This window comes from Podarcis muralis, chromosome 5, assembly GCF_964188315.1.
Source record: "Podarcis muralis chromosome 5, rPodMur119.hap1.1, whole genome shotgun sequence".
Lineage (NCBI taxonomy): Eukaryota > Metazoa > Chordata > Lepidosauria > Squamata > Lacertidae > Podarcis > Podarcis muralis.
Window position 1 is genome coordinate 101,501,923 of NC_135659.1, and position 23,298 is coordinate 101,525,220.

Sequence of the window (23,298 nt, forward strand, 5' to 3'; positions counted from 1 at the left end):
GAGGGAGTTTCAAAAGTTTAGGTCGCCCCATTCTCGGGGTTCAATCTCGCCTTGAACCTGTTGCGCAATAAACTTGGATCTTCTGCTGCTTGCTCCTGTCTCCGGCTGAGCTCATTTTCCTCCGCAGGGACCCACGGACTTAGTCCGATGAGCTGGGTGGCAGAGCAGCCTCGCACCCAGATTTTGCCGTAACAAGACTGTGGAGAGAATACCGTAATTGGGTGCACTCTTCCCACCTTGGATCAAATCTATGCTGTCAGGTGCCGTGAGAAAGCCTCAGAGATAGTGCAGACCCCAGAAATGATCTTTCAGCTTCTGCCTTCTGGAAGAAGGTACAGGGTTATAAAGACTAGGACTAGCTGCCTGAGAAACAGTTTCTACCCAAATGCGATTTTGGTTTTAAACGCAGTTGTTATGGAAAAAATCTAGGTGTGAGGCTGCTCAGTCCCCCAGCTGGTTGGGCAGAGCCCGTGGGTCCCTGCGGAATAAAGGAGGAGTCCAGCCACCAACTGGAGCAAATAGCTGTAGACCAAAGTTTATTGCGCAATAGGTTCAAAAGCAAATTTGAACCCCGAGGATGGGGTGACAAAGACTTTCTTCTTTTTCTTTTCTTTTTCTTTTTCTTTTTTTTTTTTGAGGAAAAGATGATTTATTGGGACTGTTAAAAGTGTGACTGTCTCTTGAAGAAGAAGCAAGCTGCAGAGGGAATTCTGGGGAAAGGAAGGAAAATGAATCTTCTCAAAGGGCCCTTGAAAAACTGCCCAAGGTTCTCCTGGTGGGTAAATGGTTTTTATGTCCGTCACTCTGGTCTGGAGAGAAACTCCTGCTGGGCCTGAGAGGCAGATTTAGTCTCCTCAGGAGATACTGAGGTGGGTTTCATTTCCCCTCAGATGAAAGAAAGGGAGGAGGGTCTCTCCCGAGAACGAGGCTCCTGAGAACGTGTAGAGTTCGGCTCCTGAGTCAGCGTCAGAAAAAGACACACGTCCCCCTTCATAGTCCAGAGTCACCCGGATCCTCCTGGGCTCCTCCCTCAGGGAAAGAGGAGAGCGTTCAGGGGAGGTGAAGGCCTGGTACTTCCCTCCCGAATTCCTCACCAGCCAGATCCCCTCCTCAGGCCTAAAGGGGAGGTACCCCTTTCTCTTCACAGACTTCCTGGCGACCCCCACAGACCACCATCCCTTACTTCCCACAGTGACTTCCCAGAAATGTCTGCCTGCTGTGAATCCCTCACGTCCCAACACACAAAAACAGCATCTGAATGTCTCCGGATTGCCAGGCAGGGCTTGAGGTTTGCCTCCCCATCTCACGCTTTTCTGATCCTCGGACAGGATGAGCCAGGGATGGGCTGTGTCTGGATCCAGAGTGACATTTGCTTTCTGAGTGTGTTTCTTGTATAACGCAGCATCTTTCCAATGTTTCATTGCATCCTCCACAAGGTGATTTAGATCACAGGATTCCAAGACCCTGTCCCTCAGCCCTGGAGGGAAAGGCAGTGGCTTCTCTGGACTCTCTCTTTTCTCATACCTCTGCAAGGTGCTTCTCACATCCTGCAGCAGTTCACTCGCTGGCTGCTGACGCTTCTCCTCCATCTCCTGGATGATCCTCTCAAGAGAGGAGAGTTTCCTGGAGAGTCTGGCCAGCTGCTCATCCCTTCTCCCTGCAATCTCCTTCTCCACCTCTTCCATATGATTCAGCAGACCTTTTTCTTGTTCTTCCAGGAACTGGCGCAGTTCTCTGAACTTCTCCACAATCTTCAGCCTCTCTGTTTCTGTTAATTTAAGGAGGTCTTTGCTTTCCTTGTCCAGATCTGCTTGATAGGCCAGAATTTCCTCTCTCTCTTTCCTCAGAATCTCCAGGCGGTGACAGATCTCTCCCTTGTATTCCTCGGAAGCCTCCTCCAGAGGAATCACCTTGTGATTTTCATGTTCCTTTGATTTGTCACACACCAGGCAGATGGGGGCTTCATGGACTTTGCAGAAGAGCTTCAGGGGCTCCTGGTGCTTCTCGCAGATTCTCCCTTTCCCTCCTTCCTCCTTTCCCTCTTGAAGGCTGAGATTCTTCGCTATTTCCACCACATTAGCCAGTTGCCAGTTGCAGACGAGGCTCCTTCTCTGGATTCTTTTTCTGCACTGAGGGCAGGAAGCCTCCGATTCCCCCCAGCACTGGGTCAAGCAGGATCGGCAGAAGTTGTGCCCGCACTCTGGGATGGTCACTGGATCCTTGAAGTAATCCAGGCAGATGGAGCAAGTGGCTTCATCACGGAGACGCTGGATGTGACCCCCTGCAGCAGCCATGGCTCCCTCGTGCTGAAGACCGTGACAAAGACTTTTAAAACTTTCCCACCATATCCCAGAATACAGTTTGCACAGCATCATTGATACATCACTGACATGTCACAAAAGGGGAGGGGTTAACCTTGGCAAACATAGCCAGACAAGTCCTTGGTACAAGATTGGCATAAGCAGACATGGCAGGGCAAGACTCAGGTATAAGATTGTTGTTGTTGTTGTGGTTGTTGTTGTTGTTGTTTAGTCGTTTAGTCGTGACCGACTCTTCGTGACCCCCTGGACCAGAGATTAGCATAGACAAATATGTCTTAAGTACCCACCACCCAAAAGTACAATAGAAGTTCCTTTGCCTGAGGTAATCTCTATGGGAGTATATTGTACTTAATTATGGGGTATCAGAGTTTTTAGGGGGCTGGGATAGCTGGGAAAGCAGGCTTGTTGGTTTTTGAATGTCTGGTGTAGATTTTTTCAATTTCGTTGTTCTGTGTGGGACAATGACAATAAAGATTATCGTATCGTATTGTACTGTCAGAAAGTTCCTCCTGATGTTGAGTAGGAATCTTCATATTCTGGGCCCTTCTTGACATTGCTCCCTGCCTGCCCCAAAGGGAAGGGGAGGAAATGGAAAGGGCAGCTACAGAATGGACAGTCTTGAGACAGACCGGGGGGGGGCACCAGGGAGCAGATCTTGCAGGGAAGGGACAAGAGGGGAGCAGCCCCTGGCCAAGGAGACCCACCTCCTGGTCCAGCACCCAGCACCCTCCTCTCACAGGGCCAAGCCCACCAGGTGCCCATGATGGAAAACCCACAAGCAGGATCATCGCTGCCTCCGCCTGTGGAGAGCAGAGCCTAGTAGCTATTGATGGCCCTCTCTGTGAATTTGGCTAGCCTTGGCAACTCCCTGCCACTTGCACGACTCCATAACATGATAAAACTGCACATAGGTTGGAGATGAGGGCCCAAGCAGGCAAATGAGGGGTGGGGGGCCATCATGGGTCTCCCACACTGCCTGCCTGGGGGGTGGTCATTCCATAGTGACCCTCCTTCCTTGCCTGCCTCCCACTTGAGGGGCCTCACCAGAGCTAGACTTCCTCCAACCTTAAGGGCTCCAGGTGTGTTGAGAGGGGCAGCTGGGATTCTTGCATTGCGTGGGGCTGGGCTGGGAGATGCTTTCGGCTCCTTGCAACTCTACAGTTCTGTGAGTTGGACTGCACCAACTTTCCCGAAGAAAGCAAACGGGACGTGGGCAAGGCCAGCAGACCCGCAAGGCAGGAATGGGTCTGTTTTGCAAACTGCTCCACACCCACCAACCCCTCAGCGCTGTCAGTGTTTTGACAATATGCGGGTGTCTGTTCTAAGCCACCTCAGAATAAGCTGTGCCCGTCTGTTTGGGGCAGTTCCGGGCCTGGGAATTGGGGGTCCTTGCTGGAGTCGGCAGGCAGGAGAGGAGAGGGAGGCGGGGAATCGAGTGCAAGGGGCTCTGCAGCCCTGCATTTATATTTCCTCCCCTCCAAGGCAGCCTCTGCGCTTCCTGGCATTGTCAATTCTGCTGCAGCAGCTCATCTCCCTGTTTGCTTAAGCCAAGCGCCTGCCCGTCTCGCTGAGGGTCCTCTTGGAAACGGGCATCTGCCAGGCTCCTTCCTGGAGCATCTGCAAACCTCCCGTGTTTGCAGTCCTCTCCCCCACCCACCAGAAACACTCAGGTCCATCTGCAGCAGGTGCCTGGGCCTCCCCCCCTCGCCTCGGGTCCAGGGGCGCTGGCATCACGTCCCTCGGAGGAAGGCCTGCCCTGGCAAGGGGCGAGGGGGAGTCCGTCCCTCCTGGCTGCCAGAGAAATGGGCCTGTCTCAGGGACACCCCTGGAGCCTGTGGCCTGGCCCAGGCAGAACCCTATGGGGCCGGAGAGAGGACTGCACCACTTATGGGGCTCTGCAGAGTAAAGAAGAGCAAAATCATAGCACTGAACATTAGAGTCAGCATTTGTCACCACAGAATCGCAGAATGAGGAGGGATCCCAAGGGTCATCTAGTCCAACCCCTGCCCTGCAGGAATGACAGCTCAAGGAAGGAGAGTCCCCTGCCTTCCCAGGGAGCCCATCCCACTGCTGAGCAGCTCTTACTGTCAGGAAGTCCCTCCCAATGTTTAGCTGGAATCTCCTTTGTTGCCATTCGGATTCCATTCCTTTGGGTCCATCTTCCATGTGGAAGATATCTTGAGATACCTGAAGATGGTTTTCTTATCTGCTCTCAGTGTCCTCTTCTCCAGGCTAAACACACCCAGCCCCCTCAACCATCGCAGCACCTGCTGGAGCTGGAGAGACTGAGGCAGGAGAGACAGGTTGGGTTTCAGCTGGGGCAGAGGAAGGCGTCTGGCTGTGCTGCTGCAGATGCACCAGGGCGTTCCTCCTCTCTGTGCTCCTCCCAGCAGTCATTCCTCCTCACTGCTGTGGATGCAAGACCTGGCTGCCTGTCGTCCGCAAGGGATTCCCACACAGCAGGGCTGATGTTGCCAGCCTTCACGTCACACTGGCAGACATCTTGGTAACCCAGAGTTGGTGGGCCAAGGGGCCTGGTGCTCCCCATAGGGCACCAGAATTAGCAAAAGCGATTTGGTGTTAGCCAGCGTGAAGGGATGTCCCCTTGGGGCAAAAGGAAAAGAGAGTTCTCGCTTCACAAAAGCACTGAGAGGTCTGAACTGGCAGGGACTGACCAGAAACAGATTCTGGAGAAGAGCAAAATGAAAAACCAACCCATTTGCAGCAGCTGTGATTCCATGCTAGGGATCATTAGGAAAGGGCTTGGAAACAAAACTGCCCATATCGTGATGCCGCCAGGCAGATCTATGGTGCATCTGGGATGTGCTGGGCTCAGAGCTCTGGCTGCCTCACCTCAGAGAGCAGGGAAGGGTTCAGAAAAGGGCCACCCAAAGGATCCAGGAGATAGAGGGACCCCTGACTTTGGGGAAGCCTTGGGAGGCTGTTCTTCCAAGGAAAGCTGTTCCACAGTGGGACAGAGAAGAGGGTGGACTCTCTCCACTGTCAGCCAAAATACCAGCATTGCAGGGGGTTGGGCTAGATGACTGTCGGGGTCCCTTCCAACTCTCCCACCCTGTGGTTCTCAGAGCCACTCAGAAAAACAATACCCCCAAGAGAAGCCAAGAGTCCCAGGAATGGGATGGCCTCTCCTCCACCAGGGGCTGTTAAAGAGAAGCTGGACGGCCACCTGTCAGGGATTCTGAAGCTGTGCTACCTGCATGGCAGGGGGTTAGACTAGAGGACCTTTAGAGGGCCCTTTTACATTTCCATGGTTCTTTGACCCCAGAAGGTGGTGCTTTTTAAAAAAAGAGAGGTTGGCTGGCCATCTGTCAGGGATGTCCTTAGCTGTGATTTCTGCATGCTAGGGATCATTAGGAAATGAAAATAAAACTGCCGATAGAATGGCGTTGTGCAGATCTATGGAGCGGCCGCATCTGGAATACTGAGTGTCGTTCTGGCCGCCTCACCTCAAAGAGCTGGGAAGGTTCAGCAAAGGGCCGCGGACAGGATCCGAGGGGGGGGGGAAGGCTCCCCTGGGAGGGAAGCTTGCAGCGCTTGGAGCCTTTTAATTGAGAACAAAAGATGAATTTGCAGCGGGGTGGGGCAGGATAGAGGTTGATAAAGGATTGTCTGCCCTGGTATCTAGGGCAGCTCAGTCCCGCTGGAGGGCAGCACCCAGGGAGAGCAGGGGCCACTCCTTGACCAACCAAGGCCCTGCCTGTCCAGCTGGGGGGGGGGGTCAGCGCTTGGGGCCAGGCCAGGGCTCTGTCGGCCGCCGACTCCGTCACGTCAGGCGAGCGGCATCTCATTAGGCAGGCCTGGCCCCGGAGTGAGGCAGGAGAGCGCCCAGACCTAATTGAATGTAACTAATTATTCACTCGGCAAATGTTCTGTTTAAATGGGATTGTGAGGGACAGAATTACTCATTCCGAGAAAGGGGGAAGGCAGGCAGAAAACAAATAGAGGGGGGATTGCGGCACGGAGGCTCCTCTGCTCCCCGGAATACCAATTACCGGATAAAGTGATTGGATAAATCTTTGCGAGAGGGAGAGGACCGGACCAGTCACTTACTTCTGTCCGGCTGTTATTAGGAAGCGATGAAAAATTACGGCTCATCCCCAGCTTTGCTGCTGCTGCCGCTGCTCCTCCACCTTTTCCTCACCTCCCCAGCCGACTCTGGCGGATGCTGCCAAAGTGGGCTCAGTGGGGGGGGGGGGCTGAGAAGCAGGTGGGGATGGGACCTGGGGGGGGGGCAGAAGGAGCAGCTCCTGGCAGGGGTCTCACCCTCTCTGCCTTGGGGGGTCTCTACCTTCCCAGCCCTCATAGAGAGAGGTGGAGCTTAGACCAAGACAGACCACCAGTCCATCGCACTCAATATTGCTTGCACTGGCTGGCAACAAAGGCTTTGTGGGGTTTGAGGCCGTGGTCTCTCGTCCCTAAGTCCACCTCTGATCAAGTTGCCTGTCAATACCTGATAAGGGCCCTTCCTGAGGCGTAAAGGTTAAGAGACCCCTGACCATTAGGTCCAGTAGTGGCCGACTCTGGGGTTGCGGTGCTCATCTCGCTTTATTGGCCGAGGGAGCCGGAGTACAGCTTCTGGGTCATGTAGCCAGCAGGACTAAGCTGCTTCTGGCGAACCAGAGCAGCGCATGGAAACGCCGTTTACCTTCCCACCGGAGTGGTACCTATTTATCTACTTGCACTTTGACGTGCTTTCAAACTGCTAGGTGGGCAGGAGCAGGGACCGAGCAACAGGAGCTCACCCCATCGTGGGGATTCGAACCGCCGACCTTCTGATCGGCAAGTCCTAGGCCATTCTCAAGGACCAGATCAGCTTGGCCATTCAACAGATGCTTGGCAACCTCTCAGGGGTTTCCTGCTGCCTCTGTGCGACTTGAGACTCCGAGCTTCATACACCAATGAATGTTTACCTTGTGCGCATAAGATTTTATTTGTGGCACCTTAGAGCTGGACCATCAAGAAGGCTGATCACGAAAGAATTGATGCTTTTAAATTCTGGTGCTGGAGGAGACTCTTGAGAGTCCCATGGACTGCAAGAAGATCAAACCTCTCCATTCTGAAGGAAATTGGTCCTGAGTGCTTACTGGAAGGACAGATCCAAGACTTTGGCCACCTCCTGAGAAGAGAAGACTCCCTGGAAAAGATCCAGATGTTGGGAAAGATGGAGGGCACAAGGAGAAGGGGACAGCAGAGGACGAGATGGTGGGACAGTGTTCTGGAAGCTACAAACATGAGCCTGACCAAACTGCGGGAGGCAGTGGAAGACAGGAGTGCCTGGCATGCTCTGGTCCAGGGGGTCATGAAGAGGCGGACACAACTAAATGACTCAACAACAACAACAGAAGCCGCAGGAGGGGGTCTCCCCTGGTCCCTCCCTCCCCACCTTCTGGGACAGAACCCAGGTCAGGAGGCCTCCTGCCACGGAGCCATCCTTTCTTGCTAGGATGTGCAAAGAGATTTTTTTTTTCAGGGGTGGGGGCGGTTAAGCCCAGTCTCCAAAGAGATGGGAGCCCCCCACCCCACTTCCCTGGCCGATAATCCCCCCATGGAGAGCTGTTCACATCGCCTTCCCTCCCATTAACCACACAAAGCAATTACTCACAATGCAACTCTGAATGTAATTACGGTAAACAAGAAAAGAAGCTGAGCTGCCTGGAGGGGGAAAGGGGGGGCGGGGGGGGCAGAGCAATTATCCAGCACAATGAAAATCAGCCTCTTGGCCTCTTCCTGGGTCCTCCAGGACAGGGATGCTTGCGAGGGGGGGTGGGAACTCTGCCCCCCCCCCCCGCACCTGTTCCGGAATACCTTTTATGGCTGTTGTTTTTTAAAAAGTAGGTCTTTTGCCACTTGAAACTTTGTATTCCCCTTCCCAAGTCTGGCAAAACAACCCCCCCCCCCAATAACCCCAGGCCCTTTCTGCAGCCAAAGTCAGCCCAGACCCTCCATCCACCCCCCACCCCCACTTCGTGCAGAAACACAAACACACCTCCATTCATGATGGCTCCAGGTCCCAGGAGGAAGAGGAAACAGAAGCCACTAAAAGATAGATAGACGGTCAAAGATAGATAGATAGATAGATAGATAGATAGATAGACAGACAGACAGACAGACAGACAGACAGACAGACAGATAGATATAGACAGAATGGAAAAGCATGACCAACAGGAACTGGAACTGGAATTAACCGGGATGTGAATTAATGATTCTACAATAACCCCAGATCATTGTCTCAATATATGACCACAGCAAAAAGACTCTAGGGAATAAAGGTCAAGGATTTATTGTTTCTCAGTATTGTTGGAGGGGAGGAAGACTATTGTTGACTTAGATCCATAATCGCAATTGGAGAACCTCTTTTAGACTTTTTGTGTGGAAGAAGAAATAAATGAATTCCAGATGCCCAGACTAGAAGACTGGGAAAACATGGACACCAGCCTGGAGTGAACATTTCAAATACTTTGAATAACTCTTCTATATACAACTGACAGATGGAGAATCAGAAGCCCTTTTTATTTATTTACCGTATTTTTATTCATCTGCCTTCCTTTCTTTTTTTATTCCCTTCCTCTTTTTCTGTTACTTTTTCTTCTTAGTTGCTTTGCTTTTGATTCTGTTCCGCTTTGTTTCTTGTTGTCCTCTGCTCTGGGTTCAGGAGGGCTTTGCCGGCAGGTGGGGTGACGGAGGGCTGGAGAAGGAGCCGGTGCGGGAGGCAGGGAAGGGAGAATCTAAGAAGGAGGTGGAGAAGCTGGAAGGTGTGCAGAGGAGGCCAACCAAGATGATCAGGGGTCTGGAAACCAAGCCTGATGAGGAACGGTTGAAGGATCTGGATATGTTTAGCCTAGAGGAGGCGGAGAGGAGATATGAGAGCCACCTTCAAATATCTTAAGGGCTGTCACGTGGAAGATGGAGTATGCTTGTTTTCTCCTGCTCTGGAGGGCAGGACTCGAACCCATGGCTTCAAGTTACAAGAAAGGAGATTCCAGCTAAACATCAGGAAGAACTTTCTGACAGCAAGAGCTGTTGGGCAGTGGAAGGGTCTCCCTCGGGAGGTGGTGAACTCTCCTTCCTTGGAGGCTTTTAAACAGAGGTTGGATGGTCATCTGCCATGGATGCTTTAGCTGAGATTCCTGCATTGCAGGGGGCTGGACTAGATGACCTTTGGGTTCCTTCCAACTATGATTCTAACAGTGTGGATACCAAGCTTTGTGAGGAACTGTTGAAGGAGTTGGGGATAATTAAACTCCTCCGCTGTTCAAGGAGGTGAGGGAGGGAGCCCAGAACAAAAGCGTGTGACCATTTTTAAAACCCTCAGATAGTGCCTGCTCCTGTTGCAGAAAAACCACACCAAAAAACCCGCCACATGTACATCCCAAATCAGATTATGCTCAGAGTTCATGTTTCTCCAGTGTATTTACAAGTCTGTCAATCAAGAGGCCTGACAATACCTGATAATGGCTCTTCCTGGCCTCTCTGATGGTGAAGACCTTGACTCCAGAATCCATTGTCAAAGACCTGTCTTCACTCATCGAGAATAAACCTTTCTGAGAGGACTGCTTGGCAATTTTGACAGATACTTGCCAGACCAGTGTTGCAGAGGGTGCTCCATTCAGGTCTCCCTGCTGCTGCATGACTTGAGGGGGTCTCAGAGGTTGGGGAGGGGCTCCACAGGGTGCTGCATTGTTCTCTCTACTACTTCAGACATGTGCTTTATGCACTAATGTGCAATTACCGTGCGCACTTAATGAATGTGGAATTTTTTGAATGGCGCCTCAGAATTCTTATAACGCTTGAAACCTCTCCTTTGTTGGAGGTTTTTAAGCAGAGATCAGATGTTTTCTTTAACTGCAATTCCTGCACTTCTGAGGGGCTGGACTAGATGGCCCTTGGGGGTCCCTTGCAATTTTGCCATTCTCCGGGTTGCAGGATTCATTGGCTCCCCATGGGCTCGTCTGGCACACTTGGAGCAGGATGTTTCAGAAGAGGAGCGGCCCGCCATTCCCGGAGGGGAAAGCCCAGCGGGCCGGGCAGGGTGCCGGGAGCCAGGGAAGCGGTGCCCAGGTTGGAAGCGGCAGCGGTGAGCCTGCCTGCCTGCCAAGCGGGGAGAGGAGGGGCTTTCTCTGCAGGCGCCTGGATGCTGCAGCCTCGCCTGGCACCGCCAGCAGCAGCAGCAGCAGCCGCCGCCTTCGCAGCTTTGCGCCGGGACAAAAGCTCCATTGTTGGCCGGGGCTGCCGCGAGTCCCCGTCTGCGGCTCACGGCGGAGGCGATAGCATCGCCGGCATCATAAGTTATAGCATGTGCAGGCGCCGCGGCTCATTCTTTGCTTATTGGCTTTCTTCTGTTTATCTGTAAATAATTGCCGGGACACAAAAGACTTTTAGGGCCGCTGAAGAGTTACTAACTGAATTGCCACCTTATCTGCCTGGAGGAAGGCGGAGGTGGGGGAGAAATATTTACTGCTGGGGATATTTGTCATCAGCAAATTACAGCCGCCTCTAATCCGGGCCTCGAGGAGGGAGAGAAGCAGCCAGCCAGGCAGGCAGGCAGGCAGGCAGGCAAGGGGGATCAAGATGGCAAAGCTGCTCGGACGCCGCGATTCCCAGCTGCACACAAGCCTCGCCTGCGCACAGACGCGCGCGCACACACAGGCACGCAGACTCACGGAAATGTATTATTATTATTATTATTATTATTATTATTATTATTATTATTATTCCATACTGCCCTTTATCCAAGGATCACAGGGTGGTTTACAATATAGAAACGCAAAAATACACAGTCACATACAAAAAATAACACACACACACACACACAGAGAGAGAGAGAGAGAGAGAGAGAGAGAGAGAGAGAGAGAGAGAGACCCCTTAAAAGGCCATAGATGGTTTCCGTAGACCTGGTTGTAGAGGAACGTTTCGCCTGGCACCTAAAGAGATGCCAGGAAGGCGGCAGGTGAGCCTCCCTGGGCAGAGCATCATCACCTGAACACGGGGTGCGTTGGGGTTCGCTGGGGGAGAGGCAGTGCTGGAGGTATTGCACACCTAGGAGATTTAAGGCTTCAAAGTCAAAAGCGATTGTGGAGCTGAAAGGCACCCCAAAGGTCATCTTGCCTATCCCTCTGAGAAGCAAGAACCGCAGCTAAAGAACTGTAAGGCTGGAAGGTACCCCCAGGGGTCATCTAGTCCAACCCCGGCAGTGCAGGATCCTGGTTTCCCAATGATTCCTCCTGACACCTGTCCTGGGTGCTGCTCACCTCCAGGCCCACTGGAGGAGATCCTTTCAGAGGACCACAGGCGGGGAAGACAGTGGTGTGGCTGGGAATGAGGTGGTTCTGGCCAGGGGCAGAGGGGCAGCAACTTGGTGGGGGTAGTGGCTCTGCTGGTGGGGAGAAAGTCCCGGGTTCAGGGGGGGCAGCAAATCCTGGGTGCCTTTTTGTTGCTGCTCCCAGAAGACTGTTCCTGGAGGGCGACGAGAGCCAGCGTTGCATCGCGGTTAGAATGTCGCTATCGGCTCCCCAGAGACCTCACCTTGCCAACAAAGGCCGGTATAGTTCAAGCTCTGGTTTTCCCAGTAGTGATGTATGGAAGTGAGAGCTGGACCATAAAGAAGGCTGATCACCGAAGAATTGATGCTTTTGAATTCTGGTGCTGGAGGAGACTCTTGAGGGTCCCATGGACTGCAAGAAGATCCAACCTCTCCATTCTGAAGGAAATCAGCCCTGAGTGCTCACTGGAAGGACAGATCCTGAAGCTGAGGCTCCAAGACTTTGGCCACCTCATGAGAAGAGAAGACTCCCTGGAAAAGACCCTGATGTTGGGAAAGATGGAGGGCACAAGGAGAAGGGGACGACAGAGGACGAGATGGTGGGACAGTGTTCTCGAAGCTACCAGCATGAGGGAGGCAGTGGAAGACAGGAGGGCCTGGCGTGCTCTGGTCCAGGGGGTCACGAAGAGGCGGACACAACTAAACGACTCAACAACAACAACACCGGCTCCCCGGGAGAGACAGTCTTCAAATCCCCTCTCAGCCACGAAGCTCCCTGGGTGGCCTTGGGAGCCCAGCCTACCTGGCAAGGCTGTTGTGAGGATAAGTTGAGGAGCACCACGCCGGCCCCCTTGAGCTGCTTGGAGGAAAGGCGGGGTGCAACTGGCTGGGCGGAGGTGGAACAAAGGAAGGAGCCTATTGTGCTGGTGGCCACTGGAGGGCACCCATGCGCCAGGGAGGAGGCCCTGGCTTGGCACCTGCTCTGGCTGCAGCCCCTGGTCAAAGAGAAGCTGCCCGTGAGAGGGAGGGGGGCTGGGCAGGGTCCCTGCCTCATCCAGGGGGAGGACCTGGAGGCACAGCTGCTTCTCAGGGCCTCCTTCCCAAAGGCAGGGGTTGCCAGACACCCCAGGAGGAGAGAGGGATCTTGTGCCCAGGTCTCACGAAGCCCTCCTCTCTGGCCAGGCCAGGCTCCCTGCTCCCTCTGCCCAGTCCCTCTTGGCCTCTTTTGCAGGAGCTCCATTAAATGCTCATCCTTTCCAATTCCAGCCGTAATTTCCCAGGTGGTGCTGTATCAAATGCTTTGCCGGAATCCAAATAGGCGAGAGAGATCCCTCGTCCGGGAGCGAGATTTCCTCCATGGCTAAAGGGCCTCGCTTTAGAGCTGCCATCGTGCAGACGGTCAGCGACAGACCCCCCCAACCCCCCCCCACCCGATGGCGGCTGGTGCTTTGCTCTGCTGGCCAGGCTCCCCATCTCCCTAATTATACCTCCCTATCATGTTTTCCACAGGATCCCATTGACTGTAAATTGTGAAAGGAGCAGGGCTGCGCTTGCCTTGGCTGCGATGGCAGGACACGAGGCAGCCTCTTTGGCAGACATCCGAGAGAAGGAAGGAAGGAAGGAAGGAAGGAAGGAAGGAAGGAAGGAAGGAAGGAAGGAAGGAAGGAAGGAAGGAAGGAAGGGCCTTTCCAGAGGGAGCCCAGGGCCATTGCTCAGGGACAGGTGAGTTGTCACGAAAGAGCAGAGGTGGATGATTCAGGAAGCAGCCCTGCTTCCCTCCCGCCTACCTGCGGCGGGGGGGGGGGGTGTCTATGGTCCTGGCACCCTCAGGACCACCCAGGCAGCCTGCAGCACCAGCCGGATTGCTGCTAAGCCCCCTGCTGAGGAGCTTCCTGTAAGTCTCCATCTCAGGCTGCTGAGGGGGCTCCAATAAACTCCATAGAGGGGCCCCATTTTCTTGTGGTCTCTGCAAAATGTTGGCCTTCGTGGACAATTCTCGCTGCTTGCCTTCGTCTTTCTTTTTTTGCTTTTAAGAAAAAATCTGGGCCGGACCCAACTCCCCTCCCCTACTCCAGGCCTGTGAGTCTGTGGGGCTTCTTTGCTGGCCTGCCCCCCCTTGCTCGCTTAAGACTCCCCCCCCATCTTTTGCTATTAGCCCGATTAAGACGGTTCTTCATCCAGTTATGCCTGGAACCTTTTCTGCAAGTGCAGAAGGCAGCTAATCTGGGCGCCTGGTAGATTTAAAAGCAATTTCCTTCCTCTCCTGCATTTGGACTCTTCAAATGCCTCCGTCTATATCTGCTTTGGGGGTGGGGGCAACTTCCCAAGCGTCCCAAAATGTCGCTCAACGAATAAATAAATGAGACCTGGCTGCCGACTGGCAGTTTCCACGGGGTTCCGTCTGTCGTGCCAATCAAATCAAGCAGAAACATTTTCTGGTGACATAATCCCAGGCTGCTGCTCCCGACCATCTTCCCAGGCGTCTGTGAATCCGCATCGGAATCGTTTTGGGAATCAGACTGATGTGCTCCAGTCCCAGCAAAGCGTCACGATAGCGAACCAGATGTGCCACGGAGAGACAACTTGGGGTGTTCTCATTCCGCAGGCCCTCAATGGCCCCCAGGCACAATGGCTATGCCCTGTCTCTACAGAAGGAGGCAGAAACGCAACTGGGTACCAACTCCTGGGAACCACAGGAGGGCAGAGGGCGCTTGCTTGGATCCTGCTCACAGGTAGCCCTTTGGGCGCTGTGAGGAAAGGAGGCTGGGCGACCAGGGCCATTGGGCTGACCCAGGAAGCTCTCCTTAGGTTTATGCAGAAGAATCATAGGATTGCAGAGTTCAAAGGGATCCCAAAGGTTGTCTAATCCAATGCAGGAATCTTAGCTAAGCATCCATGACAGATGGCCATCCGGCCTCCAAGGAAGGAGAGTCCACAACCGCTTGAGGGTGTCCATTCTGCTGTTGAAAGGCCTTTCCCACCTGAAAGTTCTTCCTGATGTTTGGTCAGAATCTCCTTCCTTGACACTTAAATCCATCAGTTCAGGTCTTACCCTCCAGAGCAGGAGAAAGCAAGCTTGCTCCGTCTTCCCTGTGACAGCCCTCCAGGTGGCATACCCGCCAACATTTCTCGGATGAAAACAGAGACATCCTAAGGAAAAGTGGGACGTTCTGGGATCAAACCAGAAACCAAGACGGCTTCTGTAACTCCAGGACTGTCCGTGGAAAACACTTGGAGGGTCTGTGATGGCTATCCTGTCATCTCTCAACTCCCTCTTTTCCAGGCTAAACATACCTGAATCCTTCAACCATTCCTCACAGGGTTTGGTTTCCTGGTCCTTGATCACCTTGGCTGCCCTCCTCTGAACACCTTCCAGCTTGCAACAGCTGAAGTATCCCCCACCCAGGCCATGGGCCTTTCCCCCAGCAAATGTCTGCTCTGGTCCTCTTTTGGGTGACAGTGGGAGCCCCCCGGTCTCCCCGGGAGAAGTGGAGCAGCCTGATGGGCCCTTGTGATCCTGTCACGATCCGGCTGCCCCCTCCCTCCCTCAGCCCATCTGCTCCCAGCGCTGAGAATATCTGCTCTTCCATTTCCCATTCTGTCCTGCACATGCGGCAGCCGTCTCCCTCCCTGCGTCCCCCCCCCACCCCTTTTGCCCCCTTTCTTCTCTCCCTTGCACAAATTATTCTGGCATCCTCCTCCTCCTCCTCCTCGGCCTTGGCCAGCCCCTTGCCAGCCTGGCTGACGCGCGATGGGCAGGCGGTGTGCGTTTGCACTAATCAGCACTTCTGCCATATCGACACGCGGATGAAATTATGGGAACGGGAGGGGTCAGGGGTCAGCAGTGCCGGCAGGGCCTGCACTTGTCAGTAAATAGCATATGCTAATGAGGAGAGCTGCAGGGGAGGAGGGGCTGGGCAATGGTGCTGTCAATCACAGGCTGGGTGGCAGCTGGGAGAGGGAAGAGAACTGAGCTCCTTTCCTTAGGGGGGGGGTGAGTATGGGATGGGGGGGGGAGCTGGTGCAAATCCTCCCTTCATGCTCCCATCCCATCAACTTGTCCCTAAACACCTCATGCCCTAAGCACTGGCTCTCCGCACCCAGAGACTGAGGAAGTCCGCTTTTCTCTTTGATCCCATTCAGGAGAGGACATCTCCTCCCTGCCTGCTCTTCCCTTATTTTGCTCTATCTCTTTTAGGTAAAGGTAAAGGGGCCCCTGACCATTAGGTCCAGTCGTGGCCGACTCTGGGGTTGCGGCGCTCATCTCGCTTTACTGGCCGAGGGAGCCAGCATACAGCTTCCGGGTCATGTGGCCAGCATGACTAAGCCACTTCTGGAGAACCAGAGCAGCACAAGGAAACGCCATTTACCTTCCTGCCAGAGCGGTACCTATTTATCTACTTGCACTTTGACGTGCTTTCGAACTGCTAGGTTGGCAGGAGCAGGGACCGAGTAACGGGAGCTCACCCCGTCGCGGGGATTCAAACCGCCGACCTTCTGATCAGCAGGTCCTAGGCTCTGTGGTTTAGACCATAGCACCACCAGTGTCCCTCCTATCTCTTTTATGCCTCCCCTTTTCTCCCAAAGGAACCCAGGATGGCAAACAAGAAGTGATGGAGCGACTAGAACACCCTCAAAACATCGCAAAAACAATTCCACCAGCGATGAGGTCTGGGAAAGATTCCAGCTTCAAAAGTTGGTTGGAAGAGCAAGGTCTTCAGCGGACCCCCAAAAAGACAAAAGAGAAGGTGCCTGCCTAATATTCAAGGGGAGGGGAGTTCCAAGGGGCAGGAGGGGCAACCCCACGAAAGACCTGTTTGTTAGGTTGGGAAGAACAGGCCTCCTAGAAGGTGGTATCTGCAAGACTCTTCTATGACAGAATCGTTTGGGGTTTTGAGAAGTTTTACCCCTTTTTCATGACTGGCAGAATCAGAATTGTAGTTGGAAGGGACCCCGATTGTCATCCATCCCAACCCCCTGCGATGCAGGAATCTCAACTGAAGCATCTCTCCCCTATGATATCCCTGTGCTGTTAGTGAAATAATCATTTTTCCCCTCAATGAGGACAAGAAACTTAGCTTGGAAAGGAAAATACCAGGCTTCCATTCCGTGCAACCCCAGCCAGCAAAGAGAGAAGACAGAAATCCTTTCAGGAGACTGGAAGTGAGGCCGATTGCCCTTGGAGCAACTGTGGAACTCCCTCCTGCAGGAGATGGGATGGCCAGCACCCTAGAGAGAAGGGACAACTTCATGGAGGAGGGGGCTATCGATGGCTCCTAGCCAGTCGGAGGCAGCCAGGCTTCTGAATACCAGTTGCTGGACAACTCTAGGAGAGGAGGGGGCTCTGGCGCTCGAAACCTGCTTGCTGGTTTCCCAGGGGGGCATCTGGCTGAGAACAGAAGGCCCCTGGCCTGATCCAGGTTCTTCTGCAATTGTGATGGAGCCTCCAGGTCCAGAGGCAGCCTGAGAAGATTCCCAGGTTCTGAGGGGTATTTGGCCCCTGCGGTGGGAACAGATGCTGGACTGGGTGGGCCCTGGCCTCATCCAGCAGGCCCTTCTTGCGTCCATCTGGGCCTGGCACAGAGACCCCCCCTCCTGCTCCTGGGCCCCTCAGTGACCCCCCCTTCCCACTCTGGATTCTGTGTGCGCTGCAGGAAAACTGCCTCCTTCCTTGCGTGTGTGCCTGGCACCGAGAAGGAGAAGCAGCGCCAGTTTCCATCACCTGCGTGGCTCGAAAGGGCACTGCCTGTCAGTCAGGTGCCAAACAGCCCCTGGTGGCCAGAGGCTTGCGAGTGGAGAGGCAGCAGAGAGCTTAGAGCACCGTTTGCGCCAGTATCACGTCCTCCACAAGAGGGGGGGGGTCTGCCCCCCTGTGAGGAAATCCCTTGTGCCCCCTCTCCACCGGGCAGACTCCAGAGGCTGGCTGCGGGCGCTGTGTTTGCCCTCTGTGTTGTGTGGTTGGGGCTTGTGTGTGTGTTGGGTCCTTCAGCAGCTGGCTGAGCTGGCCTTGCTCTTCCGGGGATAAACGCAGAGGCGTGCCTGGCCTCCTTCTCCTCCGAGTTCAGAGGGTCTCGCTGGAGCCGCCATGCCCTCCCTGCCCGCGTTTGAAGAAGCCGGCGAGGTCCAGCGAGGTCAGGCCCCTCCCAGGCGAATGCAAGGGATCAAAAAAGCCCCGGAAAAGGACGCAGCCTCAGTCACTTCCCCCATGCGGAGGCAGAGAAACCGAGACTTCCTGAAGGGCAGCAAAGTAGGTCAAATCCAGACATCGGCAGGTAGACCGTGGGCAAGGAGACTTGCCACTCCTCACCCCCCCCCAATGCCAACCTTCCAGCGAGGAGCTGCCAATCCCTGCTGCTCTCTCCTTGCCCTCCCCCCTCTGAAGGCCTGGTGGGGCAGGAGGGTCAGAGAACTGTAGAATTGGAAGGGGTCCCTAAGGGGCATCTAGTCCAACCCCCTGCAATGCAGGAATCCTCACTCAAAACAAAGTTCAGGAAGGCGCCATTTGGTGCTCCGGGGTCAGGATGATGCTGGACAGAGGCAAACAGCACTGGGCGGGGTGGGGGGGGCTGAGAGGGACCCAGTTTATGCACAGGGAGGGAGGGAGAGAGGTGGCCTCAGGACTGAGGGGCATTTGTGGGGTAGGACCTGACTTTTCTGGAGGCTTTTGTTGGAAAGGCTTAGAGCATGCGTAGGCAAACTAAGGCCTGGGGGCTGGATCTGGCCCAATCACCTTCTAAATCCGGCCCACAGACGGTCCAGGAATCAGCGTGTTTTTACATGAGTAGAATGTGTGCTTTTATTTAAAACGCACCTCTGGGTTATTTGTGGGGCACAGGAATTCGTTAATATATTTTTTTCCTCAAAAATATAGTCCGACCCCCCACAAGGCCTGAGGGACAGTGGACTGGCCCCCTGCTGAAAAGGTTTGCTGACCCCTGGCTTAGAGGGAGGTGTGCTTGCTAGTGCCCCATGTCTCTGTCTGGGGCTGACCCCTTTCTCCACTTCAGGCACACTATTCAAAGGAAGCAGCCAGGCACAAGAAAAAGGGGGGTGGAATCATGGCCAAAGGCAGCACCCCAAATATCTGGCTGCTCATTTCCAGCTCCTTCAACCCTTCAGGGCTTTCCCTTGGTCCTCAGTCTCCTGGGAAGGGTTCCCTTCTTGCCCTCTGGACCCTGGTAGTGCCCCACACCCCACCCCCCCGGCTGAAGAAGAAGAGTTTGGATTTGATATCCCGCTTTATCACTCCCCTTCAGGAGTCTCAAAGCGGCTCACATTCTCCTTTCCCTTCCTCCCCCACAACTAACACTCTGTGAGGTGAGTGGGGCTGAGAGACTTCAGAGAAGTGTGACTGGCCCAAGGTCACCCAGCAGCTGCAGGTGGAGGAGCGGAGACGCGAACCCGGTTCCCCAGATTACGAGTCCACCGCTCTTAACCACCACACCACACTGGCTGAGCCTGGGGTAAAATGCAGCTGCCACTCTGGAGGGGAGGGGCTCCTGTTGCTGAGAGGGGAGGGGAAGAAGAGGGATTGCCAGGGAGAGCGAGGCGGAGAAGGGAGGAAATTCTCCTGCTCAGCATCAGGGCGGCAAGAGCCCTGCAGTCACGGAGGGGGGAGTCTGGCCAGGAGATTTACGGCCCGTCTCTCATTGTTTAAAGACTCTCGCCCAGGCCTGGTGCTGCGAACTTCGCACGGGGAACGTGGCAGCGGTGGCGGCGGCGGCAGCGTAGATGCGGCAAATTTATGATGCCGGCTTTGAATCCCCAGTCCCATCGTGGGCCAATCCGTCTTCCTGGCGCTGAGGATGGAATTAAATTATTGCAAAATGAATCTGTAAAAATGATGGAAAGAGTGTCGGGCGGTGGCAAGGGAGGGGGCCCTGACAGATGGACTGGCGGCCTAATCAAGTCCTGGGCCGCCCACCCGAGTGCCCCCCATGCCACCCTCAGGTAGGGCCACGTGCGCCAGGGAGGGAGCAACGCCCTGGGGAGGAAGGGGGTGCAGATCCCTGCTGGAGGGGCACCTCCCCACACAAACAGAGCTGCTGGCCCAGACGGTCAGGCTCCGCTTCAGATGATGGGCAGGCGCCACTCATTGGATCAAGAGGGCTGGGAGAGAAAGGTGGCCAGAGGCTGTGTGCCCCCTCCCCACCCCAAACAAGCTCCCTGCCCCAGAGATCACCAGGCATTGCCCCCTGATATCTGTCCTGGGAGCTATGATGCAATAAGGGAGGACAGAGTGCCTCTGAACATATGCAGAGTGCCGGCATGGCTTTACATAACAGAAGACGAGCCATGCTAGATGGGACCAATGGGGCAACTAGCCCAGAATCCTGCTCTCACAGGGGCCAGCCAGGGGCCCCTTATTAACTACAAACCCCCAAATTTTGGATCCCCTCCAAACCTGTGCCAAAGTTATGAAGTTGTTTTTCAGCGTCCCACAAACCAAGTAATTGATACTTCAAACCCAGAGTCCATAGATAACACCCAAACCAGCAGGCAGGATTCGAACACAGGAGCCCCCGTCCCCTCCTGGGGCTGGGTGGTGGGTGCTCTCTGGCACCTCTGCGCTCCTTGCAGAGCTGTGGGAGGCCTGGACACGCACCCAGGGAGACCCTCGCTCTGGCTGGATCACAGCTGCGTCCCCAGAAGGGAAGCGGGCGTCTCCTGTGTGCCGCCTTGGCCAGAGGCCTTGCCTGGTGGCCGGCCGGGCGCCCAGGGGACCTTCATGGTGGGAGGCCAAGCTCAGTATTGATCGGGGCTGTTAAGCTGATTACTGCTGGGCGGTCCCTGCTAAGTACTGAGAGATCCTGTCAATAGAGATGCTAATCACAGGAGCCCCAGGCAGGCGGAGGGCGGAAGGGGCCAGCCTTGCCCAACTGGCGCCCTCCAGCTCCCACCAGTCCCCTGCAGCTGGGAGGGATGGGGAGGCTGCTTCAGTCCCAGGGGGATTTGACGGGAGGAAGAGGCCCAGGCCCAAATTTGCTCCAGCTCAGAGTGCCAAAGCTGGGAGAGGTCAGGCGGTTTGTGACCTCCTGGCAACCTGCCGCTGCGTTTTTCTGGAAGGGGGTCTCCTGCTTCTCTTCCCTCTGTGGCAGGCAGAGATTCAACAGGTGCAGCTTTCCCTCCCATGAACCTTAGGAGTATTGCTCTGAGGTTTATTTAAAATGTTTGTTAACAAGCCTTTGTCAGAAGATTCCAGGCAGGGCACAAAAGCACGAATGAAAACTAATTCCATCCACATCTTCCAAATACAATCCAAACCAACAATTTGAATACATTTTTTTGGGAGATGGGGGCAAGTGACTCCTTTTTGCGGAGTGAGGGGTTGGGGTCACTCTTATAAACCTCTAGGGCTGGGTTTACAAGAGGTGCCCAGAGCATGTGGCTCCATGCGCCATTTCATGCGCAATGTGTCCATGTCTCTCAAGAGACCTCTTGTTCCAGGAGAAAGAACTGTGGGGTGGAGTGGGACTTGGAGTGTGTTTGTCATATGCGCTTTATTTAGAACAGTTTGAGCAGAGCTCAGAGTCCTAGAAGGGAGGAGTTGGAAGGGACCCCCAGCAGGAAACACCGAGAGCCATCCCCTGACTGACCTCTGATGAAAAACCTGCAGTGGGAGCTGAGTCTTCAAATCCACAGCTGCCAAACTCTCTCCCCCAGCCTCTTTCATTGAAACCGCAGCCCTGTGGGCGAACTGACCATTACGTGAACCCACCCCCAGCCATTAAGAACAATATTCAAACTCTTTTGTCAAAAGCCAGGCTCTAATCCGGAAACATTTCCCTGCAAAACCCTCCGGGGAGGGAGACCCGCTCATGCTAATCAGACAAACACAAACCAACACTGGATTTGCCTTTTCCATAGGTGGATAATGTGGAGTTTGGGGAGGCAGTGGGGCTTCCTCAGGAACTGCCCCTGGGGACCCTTGGCAGAGCAGCGGGTTCAGGGCTGGCTTGCTTGCTCTGGCTGAACACTCAGATTCTGCAATGGGTCTGCCTGGGGTGTGGAGGGTGCTTGGGGAAAGGTGGTACCTCTGGTGGGGGACACATCCTGCTCCTTCTGGGGTCATTTGTCCACCTTTGGGCCCCACCTGTGCTCACCTCTCACCTGTGGCTCCTAGAAGGTGTCAGCAGGCGACAGCAGCCGCACCCCAGGAATGGCTGCCATTGGCCGGCTAAACCAGGTGAGGTCTCACACTATCCGGGAGTCAAGAGCTTCCCCTGCAGGTGAAGACAGGCTCCGGTGGATGGACCAGATGACCAAGAGTGGGTCCAATGGTCAAGAGGGCAGTTTCTAGAAAGGGAAGTGAAGGACAGATGGGACTCATTGACCTGAGAAGGCTGCCCATCTGGGAGAAGGAAAACTCTGATCCCAAGGCTTGGATTGTATTGGCTGAGATGACACGTCCACCTCTGCAGTCCTGCAAATCTACGTTGAGTGGTTGGAAGGAGGGGAGGGCAGGGGGCCATGGCGCATTTGTGGAGTCAGCACTCTTGGGCAAGCTGTGCGCACTCTGCCCTGCCTGGGGAAGGATGGCAGCTGGCAGAGCACAGCTGCGGCTGGCGGGTGGCCTGCAGTGGGAGGGAGAGAGGGGGCCTTGTCCTTCACCCCAAGGATGGAGGAACCTGAGGAAGAATCCCTGCAACCGCTGCAAGGAAGCAGAATGCGGCCTCAAAGAGCACCCCACTTTGCCAAGTACTGAGGGCCACAGATAGCAGGATGCCACAGACACTGCCACGCCTGAGCTTCACGAGAGAGCTGCTTCCCAGAGGCAACACCATGAACTCCGATCTCAGCAGCAATGAAGCAGCACCCACCTTGGAGCAGCAACCAATGGAGCAGGAGGCAGGACAAGAGGTGGCCAGTGCCAAATGTGCTTCCCGTGGCTTTGCAAAATCCTTGCTCCTCCTATGGGGTTGGAAGCAAGGCTGGGCCCCCAAGGGGAGGGTGGGGAGGAGGGCGCAGGGACAGGCAAGTGTGGGGTTTCCAGTCAAAATCACAAATGCATGATTGGCAGACAGGCTCCTGAGGGGCTGACCCTCACAGGGTGCCTGGATCAAGACAGGACTGTAGGAGGTTACTTCCTCAATGCTTTGGTGGGGATTTTTGAACAAAGGAGATAATCTTATGCACTTCCTTCCGGTCTGTGCTCTTGTTCTCTTCTTTCAAGCCAGCAATGTAAGCAGACTCTGTTTTGGAAACTCACTTTGTAATTTCCCAATAAGGACAATTTTCACCTGCATACTACTTTCATGTATTTGTTGCCTGCATCAAAATGTAAGTAAACCTTTTGTTCACCTTACTAAAATGTGTGGTTCCTTCTTGGCAATGGGGACAAAGAGGGGAAAGCTCAGCAGACCGCCAATAAACAGGGATAAAAGGGTGTAATTACCTCATTCCTAGCTTCCAGTAAGCTGCGAAAGCATGTAAGTGTTTTTACTCTGCTAAAAGGGCTTCACAGCCTGCTTACTCTCATATGTATCTCACACATGTGGGGCAGGAGGTTTGACTTTTAATTGACAGGTGTAATCCTCAATCCACCTCCATCACCAAGAATATTGGCAAGCCAGAGAGAACAGAGCGGTCAAGCTGCTCCCCAATATGGCCCTGGAGGCAGCCATGCTCCTGAGTCCCAGTTGCAGGAAACCACAGATTGTTGCTCTTGTGTTTGGGTCCTGCGTGTGGGTTTCCCAT

The 23,298-nt window shown here is 54.4% G+C and overlaps 1 protein-coding gene and 1 pseudogene across 1 annotated transcript in view; one reads left to right on the top strand and one right to left on the bottom strand.

The window, feature by feature from the left end:
- The window catches only part of SNRPB (small nuclear ribonucleoprotein polypeptides B and B1), a 393,907-nt gene that overhangs the window by 133,510 nt on the left and 237,099 nt on the right, over window positions 1–23,298 (top strand). The window lies entirely within an intron of this gene.
- Window positions 630–2,324, bottom strand: LOC114599901 (zinc finger protein RFP pseudogene; annotated as a pseudogene).